Below are 12,285 nucleotides of genomic sequence, written 5' to 3'. Positions count from 1 at the left end.
AAAACGACTTTAAAATACAAAAATGAGGACACCTTATATGTTAGATTTTTTTTAAATGTTAGATTTTTTCTTAGATGTTATATTTTGAATTTTTTAAAACGACTTTAAATTACAAAAATGTAAGTTTTCCTTAAGTATACGACTAAAAACATTAAAATGACATGTATCAATTCGATGGTTGATTTGAAAGCTTTCAAAACCATATGGAAGATAAAAGTCAAAATAATTCAACTGTGAAAACAATACTGTTTATTTTTTTCAAGAATGTGTTCGATGGAAAAAACAAGGTTTTTATGTCATAATTTGTTTAATGTCTGATCCGATCAAACCATGATGTATTAATTATAGTTTTGTTCCATTATTTTTAATAAAAATTGATCCGATCCATCGGAAAGAAATTATATAATAACAACAAAAAATATTTTTTATATATAAATAAAATGATCACATATATAAAAAAACTATCGATAATATATACAAATAAACTCACCATGTCTTATCGTAGTAACTTTTAAAACATTACAAAGAGACAAAACCACAAAGGCTTTTAGATTGTACAGTTTTAGGGGAGAGTTCGGGTTTTTTTGGGCTTTTTGAGTTATGAAGAGATGTCTGGTTGATAGATGAAGCATTTGGAGGTAAATGATATTTTTGAAAAGTAACTACTAAAAGCTGAGACATTTATTTTGGTAGATGAATAAAAGATTTGTTGTGTTTCCCAAAAAAAATGAATAAAAGATTTGTTTGGACAAAGGTGGCATTTGCTTAAAGCATATGCAAAATCCCTTTATATAAACTTAGATACAAAGTTGGAAACAAAAAAAAAACTTAGATACAAATTCATGATCTAGTCAACTAATTAAAATTTTCAGAGGATAGTTTTGATTTTTTTAGATTCTAATCTATTAATTTAGGGATCTATTTTTATCTACTACTTGAAATTGTCATTTAAGTTTTGGTCTCTTTCATAAATATTACTAGAATATATCACACTACTTTATAAATGGAACATACCTACTTAAACTTAACCGAAACATAATCAGTGTCATATTTAAAATAACTTTGGTTATAAATCATACAAAACAGAACCACCCTTAACTAATCAATACACGACTCATTTATAATGTGTCTTCAGTACAAAACCGTGTATGCTTATGTTCATATCACTAATTTCACCTGCATATAGCCTTTAATCATATATATTAGATGTGTCTTCAATACTCATTCTATATGGACGTCATGTTTGTAGACAAAACCGTGTTTGCTTCTGTTCATATCAGTAACTTTAACTTCATCTAAAATTGAATCATTAATTACTCTTTACCTGCATCATATCACAAAATACAATTCATACATGTTTCTCCAAGATTACATGTATTGCAAACAAGAAAGTCCACCAAGAACAACATATTTTTTTGTTACTTTTCCTTAATCTATTTTTTTTTAAATAGATGAATATTCTCTAACAAATATCATGTTATTCCGACCTCAATATCTATCACCTTCCCAACTACATTAAGATTCTATATCTATTATTCAAATCATATTTAGATTAGATTTAATCAAATCTATATGTACGTTAATATTTTTAACAAACTAATTATGATTAGTTATAAGCACATCGTATAAAGTTGTTAAAATTATATAATATTTTTTTTAAAAAAATGAAACATTTTAAATTTAACAAATGTAAGTTTAAAGTGATCCAAGTCAAACTATTATACTAAAAATGAAACAAGATTCAATACAAACTAACAACATGTACAACACAAACTATAACACCATTAAAAAATTAGATATATATGTCAAATATATATATATATATATAAATATTACACAAAATATTTATAAAAATTATATACACATATTATATACAAAAAAGTTTTAAATTTTACAAATCAATAAAGCGCGGTTTAGAATCTAGTTTTACTTAAATTAAGAGGGTATTACAAATTCTGTTGGACTGTGACCCGGTCAATCGACTCAATAGCATCATGAAAAATCATTTTTATTAAGATAAAATACCTTAAAATAGCATACGTTAAAAAAATTTTTTTACATATAGCACATTTCATTTAAAATTCTAAAACAGCTCAAATTTTAATGCAACAATACTTATTTATCCTAAATAAATTACAAAATTATGCTTGAGTTCCTATTTTTAATTTAAAAGTTTAGATTTCTGTCATAAGAACATAGTGTTGACTCTTTTAAATATTGAGTTTGTACTATTATTTGAAATTTATCAGTGATGCTAGTTTGGTACAGAAACTTAAAGTGTGCTATTCCGAAAGATCTAATAAAATAAGAGGAAGAGTAATCTTAAAATTAATATAAAAACATGACATTTGATAAAAACATTTAATATTCACTCTCTTGATTTTCCCTTTAGTACTATCTATATATATTATTAAAAGAGAAGTAACCATTTGAAAATATTCTTACTTCATTAATTAAATTTCCTTTTTTTGCTTGTTTTTTTCCGTTGCATTTATGAAATATCCTAAAAACAAATAAAATTGTCTAATTTATTACTTGTCTTTTTCAGTTACATTAATGAAATATGCTTAAATGAATTTAAACTTTCTATTTTATTGTTTGTCTTTTTCAGTTACTTTAATGAAATATCCTTAAATAAATTTGGACATAATGTCATTTAATCAACCATGAGTTATCCTTACGTGCATAATTTTAATAATAGAGATTTTAAAAAAGTGCATCATTAAAATGTTATCTAAAACATGCAGCACTAATATATAACATGCATCGATAAAAGTAAAATTTGACTCATACAATTGTACGGATATTATTTTCAGTTGATTAAATTTAAAAATAATTATTTATTCAAAAAATAACTAAGAATGGCTATGCTTTTAAAAATTATATGGTATTATTTGCTCATAACTCATTTGTCATTTGCTAAATTGTTAGAAAAAAAATTTTAGCATAATATAACTCAGTTGTCATTTGCTAAATTTATGGTTTTTATTTATATTTTTTATTAATTAATTATAATATTTTCATTTTATATTTGAAAGATAAATGAATTTTCTTTCAATCAATATTTTTGTAAATGTATTTTCTAAAAAATAATCAATTTAAATTGTTATTATCATTGAATATAATTATTTTTGACATAATTTGAGTTTTCGTTTACATCAAAACTTATCGTATTTTAGGATAATTTTAATTTAAAATGTAATTTTTTTATTTTTCAAACAAATTCTAAAATTTTTTTTTAAAATTTTTTTTATAATTCTTTAAAAAATACTGAGTTGCATTTCGAATAAAAAGGTAAAGATATTAAAAAAATTCTAATTAAAATATGTAAAATTTAATATAGTTTTAAGGAAATGGTCAAAATAAAAAAAAATTATACATAAAAAAAATCATGATTTTTGTTAACTGGGCGGATCATTATTTATAAGATATCGCACACGAATTTTTTTTTTTCTGTTTTTACGATTATCTAATTAACTCTATATACTCATTTTTTTATATTTTTTATATGATATCACACATTCGTAAAAAAATAAGATATTTTAAGATGCAAAAAAAATATTTACTTAATGAATATTATATGAACGAATATTACAAATACATCATTTAATAAAATAAATAACTAAAAACTGAAAATTCATACCGGCGCGCCATAGACAATTAAGCTCCCTAGACTACAATTTGCCAACCAAGAAATATATGGAAAGAACAATATAATAGATTAATAGTTCATCAACCCGACGTTGACATGAATGATCAAATCTAACAGAAACAAACACTCTAAAGTTGTTGATAAGAACCCCCAGCTAATCGAAGGGCCGTTATTACAAGTGTATATATCTATTGGCTGTCTCAGAGTTCCATTATATTTTGTTTTTGTGGAGTAATTAAAATATAAAATCTGTACCAACCAACTTTTGTTTTTAAGAGTTTAGGATAAGTGGACCAAAGTGTAAATTTTACATTGTTACTTGGCGAAAAAAGAAGAAGAAAAGTTGGCAAGTGTGGTGCGTATGCATAATTGAAGTTGAGGGGATGCATGTGATTATACACTAATTGGTTAGTCATAGCATCTTCCGTACGTTAGTAAGCTTAGCTTATGGTCCCATTCGATTACTCTTTATAATTTGCCCCATCAGATTTTGGGCAATAGGAGGCAGAGCTATAGGAGACTGGACGTGGTAGCTCGTTTGGTAAAAGTTTTGGGGGCCAATTGTCATGCTTTCGGGTTCGACGCCAGGCGGAGGAGAACTGTCCATCTTGTCATCAAATGCGGTACTGGGTGTTGGGTCTTGTCCCCAGTCCAGGTAAAACTCTCCCGGGTGAAGTGGACCGCTGCCTATCCGGGTCTAGGGGAATGATCCACTTTGGAAACCCCTGGATTATCAAAAAAAAAAAAAAAAAAAAAAAAAACTATATACTTGTAGGTAGGTGTCGCAATAGGGAGACATGGAACAAGTTTTCGTGACATCAGAGCTGTCGCTAGCAAAGAAGATGTAATGAAAGTATCAAATAGCTTATAAACTCATTTTTATGGGTCCGAGTAGACAAAACACAACCTCCCCTAATGATTTTGTAGTTCAAAATTCTTCACTTTATCGAAGAAATTTATTTTTATGTTAGAGAATTGCAGCTAAAATGCCTTTAAGATGACAATATCATTGACTTTGTTTTCCAGAATCATTTACATTATTTGTGGACATTTTTATTAATAAAATGTAAATTGCAACTAGATGCCCTTGATCTCTTTCGACGATGTAATGATAAATATGATGTCCGTCCTTATGTAACGTGTGGCGAAATGATACAAAAGATCAAAGATTTGAACTCGATCCTTGTATTAATAAATTGATAAATAATGTTAAGGGTACGGTACATCCGTTATACATGCATACTTTTTATAACGATAACTATTTAAGAAAATTCAAGAAATACAAATATTTTTGTGAAAGAGACCAAATAAATGTTGGTATAAGAATTCTCAGTGTAAAAGTGCATTATTTTTAAACCCGTATGCATGTGTGTAAAGAAAAACTAACGTAAATTTAACATTTTACCAAAAAAAAAGTTTAATGCACCCGCACCCTTGTCATAACCTACATGAAACCTTATCTTTTTTTTTAATAAACTTTTCATTAAAACATCCCAAAGGGCATAAGCAGTGGATACAAAGATAGTTCGACACCTTATCTTCATATCCTTGCGCAACGCGTGGAAGTAGAAAATGTCATACAAAATAACTTGGGAAATGAAAAAAATTTAAAATACACCATTAAACTAAATAGCATGCATAAGGAATGGCGCTCAATTAACAAGGAAAAGAAAACCTTTAACTATTAAAAACGCATAGACAAAATAGCTCAGTACACAACGTGAGTTTGGATATTTTTTTTTGGTAACATGTTAAGCTGAGTTTGGATATTTTCTAGTAAAGAACATGATTTTTTTAACCAAACGTGGTTGTAGCCCGGTAGTAATATTTTGGCGCTTGGTGTATGATAAATTATACATTAATAACACAAATCTATAATATGGGGATGTGAAGAGAATTAGTCTAAGTTATAAAAATAAATTTGGACAGCAAAAAAGGTAAGAGTTCTACATAGATAAATCAGTTGACCGTCATAATTGGAGCTAAAATGGAGTCTGATGGAAAATGTAAAAAAAATATCTGATGATAATATATAGGGCAAATCTCCAAAATAGCACATTTCTAAGTTTATATCACAAAAATAGCACTCAAAAACAAAAATGACCAAAATAGCACCTTTCTAAGTTTATCCTTTGAAAATTTTAATTTTTTTATTTTTCAAAATTTGAAATCTTATCCCCAAAACCTCATTTCTCAACTCTAAACCCTAAACTCTAAACCCTAAACCCTAAACCCTAAATCCTAAAATCTAAATCCTAAACCCTAAACTCTAAACCCTAAACCCTAAACCCTAAATCCTAAAATCTAAATCCTAAACCCTAAACTCTAAACCCTAAACCCTAAACCCTAAATCCTAAACCCCATCCTTTAACTCTAAACCCTAAGTTTGTGACTTTTGATAAAACATTAAGTGTTATTTTTGTGACTTTTGACCTTGAGTGCTAGTTTGGAAACAAAAACTTGATTTAGTGCTATTTTTGTCTTTTTCTATAATATATATGTGATTGTTGTTTTTATGGATTATGGGAGAATCTATACATCTAATATTCTAACAACTAATTCTCGCGATAAAGTTCACACAAAAAAACACTAATTCTCGTGATTTAGCCGAACTTCTACTTAACATGATCAGTTTTCTAACTCTTGTTTGATATGTAAAGCAATAATTTAAGCTAAAAGGCTCCAAGTCCCTAATGAAAATCAGTTTTTTATCCGAGAGACAAACTCATAAAATGTTTTCGAATGGTGAAATTACGAAATATCCAATGCAATCAGTCGAACTCTTGTTAGCCGTGAGGCACTCCAAAATGTCAACAAGTACATTAGCTGCATCAAAGCCTCAAGCTCAACAATCATCATATTTACCATGTATGGAATCAGGCAAAGTTTCTAGACTATCTATAGTTGGGAGATAAGGAAAAATAAACTTCAAACATGTGAAGTAGCTAATATTTTTATAATCACTTCGGAAATTTGGTGAAGTAGCTAATATTTTTATAATCAATCAGGTAACCAAAAAAGTCTTCAATATTCTGTGTAACTAGTTCTTGCAGCGACTTTTTATCCATTCAGTAATATTATACTAATTGAAAAATAAGTGCAGCGACAGATAATAATAATAATAACAAGGAAAAAATTGCCAAAATAGAATGAAATATACACTTTTTGTCTCTTTAGTATAAAATCAACCTTAGTTTGTCTCTATAGTGAAATATTTCTCATAATCCCAAAATTAATCATTGATTAATCAAATAAAATATAATTTAAAACTTTTTCAATATTAAAAACATTTTGGAATAAAAAGAAATAAAATTAAAAATAACTTTCGAGGGTTAATTTTTTTAATACAATTTCAAACTTCTTTCAATATTAAAAACATATTAGGAGTAAAAATAAAAATTAATAAAAATAAGAAAATCATAGTTTGATGAAAAAAGAAGTGCCTAATTTCGGTTTTATTTCATTTTTTTGACAAAAAATTCGCCGAAACACTAGTTCCTAAACATTTTTACTTCTCCACTTTTATCATGAATGGCATTCTCATCTGAGGGCACTAGAGATTTTCAGTTATATATATATAGGGGATAGCTACCTTTTTGGGATAAATAATATAGGGGATAATTGAACAAATATGTTCAAAATAAAAATAATGGGAATAACTGCTTCGTTATCTTTCTCTTGATTGTCCAAATCAAACATCCTATGTCTTCCAAATAATTCACCAAATTATATAAAACCATATTCTCAACAAAAACAAATTATATCCTTACGGTACTTGTTAGATCCAAACACATTATATATAGAATATTAGTACTTAATTCCAGACATCTTTCTACATATTATTGTCAGAAAACCTAGTTCCCATTTTACAAATAATTTATCAAAAACTTCTATATTAAAAGTGGGCCAATTATTTTAGGGTTTTCTGCAAAAAAAAAAACTCAATGTGATTTTTTTTGCAAATTAATCAGCGAACTCAAAAACCCACGGATCAACCTTTCAAGTGCCAGTCAAACCACAATATAACTCTCAGCCGTATATATGTGTATTTGACTGTGTATAATTTTAACATTTTACAATACTACGTCGTTTTGGCACTAATTTTTTAATGAAAAAAATTTGTTGAACATAGCATTCGAACCTTGAACCTTAAACACTATGTGCATGATATTTAACCATCTCGACCGACAGATATATTTGTTTACTTCACTAACGCAATTAGATGGATTTCTAAATTCATTCTGAAATGACCTTGTTTCTTCTTCTTCCCGTGGATATGAAAGCTTGTGTAATGAATGTAGGGTGATCCTTTGATTGTTACTCAAGCTTTTTTCGATTTTCTTTACTTATAGTTATTATCTCACATGTTTTGAACAACAATTGGAATGAGATTCGCATTTCCAGCTCATCTCTGCATTCTTCTTCGAGTATTATTGTGGCTAGAGCAAAGAAGAAAGATATGATGCGCTTCCATGGCGATAGAAAAAAGAAATATATGAGGCACTTTTATAGATCACCCCACATTCATTACGCAAACTCTCATGTCCAAAGAAAAAAGAAGAAACAAGGTAATTTCAAAATGAATTTAGAAATATATATAATTTCGTTTGTTAAGGAGACAGATATGTCCGTTGGCTGAAACTGTTATATAGAATGCATATTATGTTTAGGGTTCGAACTCTAGGGTTCAAAGTTCGAACCCTGTGTTTTACAAAAAAATTTATTAAAAAATTAGTGCCAAAACGACGTAGTATTGAAAAATGTTAAAATTATACACAGTCAAATACATATATATATATATACGGCCGAGAGTTATATTGCGGTTTGACTGCCACTTAGAGAGTTGACCCGTAGGTTTTTGAGTTCGTATATTAATTTGCAAAAAAAAAAAAACCACATTGAGGTTTTTAAAACCCATTATTTTATATTATAAGGCAAATGAAGAAAAAAATGCTTGTATGACTCGGTCATGGGACATGGCTCTTTAATTATAATGACTTTTTATACATTTTTTCATTTATAAGAGTCGGCTGATATTTTTTTTTAATTACCAAGAAGTTCGAGCTTCAGCCCTAATTCCCCAAACCTGAAACAATAAGATGTAATATTAGTTTTGTTCCAACGATCACTCGAACTAGGGACCTCTGACATAATTGTCATAATCTTCTCCAGTTGAGCAAGTGGGTTGATTTCTTAATTCAGTTAACGTTTTAACTTGCTTTTATTTTGCATAAATGATGTTTATTTTTTATTCCAATTTAAAACCAAAATTTTCACAAATAACACAAAACAAATTTTGGTTCCAACATAGCAACTACTCTTCAATGTTCCACTACTAGCACAAATTCAATATAAAAATAACTAAAGGAAGAAATGAATCTACACTGTACACTGGAGTGGGGAACCCAAAATATAATGCTTTATTTTTTATAATAATTTTGAGTATACAAATATTTCATATTAATAATTTTATTTTTAGTTATAATATACAACTAAGGACTAAGGAATTCAATTTATATATATATATATATATATATCCCTAGAATATAATAAAGTTTAGTCTTAAGTACTAGATGAGGAAGTAAATTATATACAATTGCATTTGTACGAAGTCATATAGTAAGAAATATTCAAACATTACTCTCAAAGAGACGAATATAATTATAGAAACACGAGTTGGGAAATATTTTATGCTCAGAAAACCCACCAAGGTGAACTTATACTATATTTGATTTTTTACTACAAGTGTCAACCCTTTCTATAAGTGGAAAATAAAGTTTAAAGAAAGACTTTAGTTAATTGTGGAAGTATTTTGTCTGCATAATTACACGAAAGGGAACAGGTTCCACCGTTCCAGCAAGAAAATAAAAATAATATAGTCCTATACTCCTATGCATAATTAATCTCTGTAAAATTGTAAAATAACAGAGATTAATTATGGTGGACTAATGTAAGCGTACATAAATACGAGAGGCAGGAACTTAAACATTCTTCTTCTATATCAAACTCACACACACACACACACACGTACAGAGACACAGACACTCGTTCCGAGCTTCTATGGCAGTCTTTTTTCCGTAGTTACCAACATTTATTTTTGTTATTAGGTGAAGTGTGATAATATAAATATCGTACGGTAATATTTATCTATATGAGCATGTGCAGATCCAACATGAATAGCAGTGGATCTGGAGAGATTATAAACATAGAATGCGACGTTTCAACGTCCGTCAAAGAAGAAACTAGCGGCAACGCCAAATTCTCCGCTGGTCTCCGTCGCATCCCTTTCAATGAGGCTTGTTTCATTTTCCCTTTTCCTCTTTCTGCTTACTATTTGATTTCATAGTTCTCGTGAGTTTTTACTATGCATACAGTTTTCATTATTTAGGATCATACTCACATATTATGGAGAATTGATATATTCAAGATTATACTGTTACCGATGTTTAACAAACCAACTAGTTGATTTTGATGGATTATATCATTTTCAGTCACTTTTACAGTATTTTGAATGCTGCTTTTGACTGTTTTATAGCATTTTTATGGAAAGTATTGCATCTCTTTTAGAACAATCAGTTTCAAGGAAACTTAATATTTTATTTTATTAGAAAAAATATATTGACATCCATTATATGTAAATATTGTCTATGTATATCTGAGGTTTGTGTGTATATTGATATTCATATGTATGCATAAAGTGTCACTAGCATGATATGTATCCGCAGGGTCATGGACTGAGATAATGTTTTTATTTTTGGAGTTGTACTTACTTAAGGAAAGTTTCCCATATTTCAATTTTTTTTTATTAGTTCCTTTAGTTAGTACAAAGTACTTTATCATCTTATATTAGTTCCATTATAAAATAATCTAGTTACTTTCTTTTATTTAGTTTCTTGAAATCCTTTATCCTTTTTATAAAAAAAAAACTCAGTCCTGTTCATTACATATACTTTCCACTGGGACTGGAATGAGAAAGTATTGCATCTCTTTTAGAGCAATCAGTTTGGAACTTGATATTAGAATGGATTGAATGCTGCTTTTGACTGTTTTATAGCATTTTTATGGAAAGTATTGCATCTCTTTTAGAACAATCAGTTTCAAGGAAACTTAATATTTTATTTTATTAGAAAAAATATATTGACATCCATTATATGTAAATATTGTCTATGTATATCTGAGGTTTGTGTGTATATTGATATTCATATGTATGCATAAAGTGTCACTAGCATGATATGTATCCGCAGGGTCATGGACTGAGATAATGTTTTTATTTTTGGAGTTGTACTTACTTAAGGAAAGTTTCCCATATTTCAATTTTTTTTTATTAGTTCCTTTAGTTAGTACAAAGTACTTTATCATCTTATATTAGTTCCATTATAAAATAATCTAGTTACTTTCTTTTATTTAGTTTCTTGAAATCCTTTATCCTTTTTATAAAAAAAAAACTCAGTCCTGTTCATTACATATACTTTCCACTGGGACTGGAATGAGAAAGTATTGCATCTCTTTTAGAGCAATCAGTTTGGAACTTGATATTAGAATGGATTGAATGCTGCTTTTGACTGTTTTATAGCATTTTTATGGAAAGTATTGCATCTCTTTTAGAACAATCAGTTTCAAGGAAACTTAATATTTTATTTTATTAGAAAAAATATATTGACATCCATTATATGTAAATATTGTCTATGTATATCTGAGGTTTGTGTGTATATTGATATTCATATGTATGCATAAAGTGTCACTAGCATGATATGTATCCGCAGGGTCATGGACTGAGATAATGTTTTTATTTTTGGAGTTGTACTTACTTAAGGAAAGTTTCCCATATTTCAATTTTTTTTTATTAGTTCCTTTAGTTAGTACAAAGTACTTTATCATCTTATATTAGTTCCATTATAAAATAATCTAGTTACTTTCTTTTATTTAGTTTCTTGAAATCCTTTATCCTTTTTATAAAAAAAAAACTCAGTCCTGTTCATTACATATACTTTCCCAAGACGATTTTATGCTACAGTATTGGTATGTTTAGTGAAGTTCATGAAATGAAAGATGCTAAGCTGAATTTGTTTGTCAAAATAAAATAAACAGGTGAGATTTTTAGAACCCATGCATGATGATTTTCATTTTAAGAGATCCTAAAATAACTAGGACGAGTTAGTCTGGTGGTGTACGGTTTGCGGTTGCAAGTACAGTTCCCGGGTTCGATTCGCACTGGCCACCAGAGAATTTACATACGGACTTGCTCTAGCGTCCGAGACCGAAGACCGCTGCCTGGCCATGACCCACCCTCGGTGATACGCCCAAAACGGGAAGGATGGCTTTGGCCGGGTGTTTGATATGAACCGAGAAGGCGATGGCACTTCTGGAACTGGAATGGAATGAATGGATCGTCAAGAGATGCGGAATGACTCTTGATATACCACGATCTAAGGCTAACCACCTAAGAAACGATGAAGGTGTGTTGGCTAACCACCAAACGACACAAAAGATGATTGGCTGACCACCAAATCAACAAGCCGGTTCAAACCGATGAACTAGCTAAGAACTCTCTCTCTCACTCAGAGAAAAGAAGAATCGAAAATAAACAACAAAAATGAACTGATTTTATTCATCAAAGGGACTACATATTTATA

The sequence above is a fragment of the Brassica oleracea genome, chromosome C4 (genome assembly GCF_000695525.1).
Source record: "Brassica oleracea var. oleracea cultivar TO1000 chromosome C4, BOL, whole genome shotgun sequence".
Lineage (NCBI taxonomy): Eukaryota > Viridiplantae > Streptophyta > Magnoliopsida > Brassicales > Brassicaceae > Brassica > Brassica oleracea.
The sequence above is the reverse complement of the archived record's forward strand: the minus strand, read 5'-3'. Positions refer to the sequence as shown.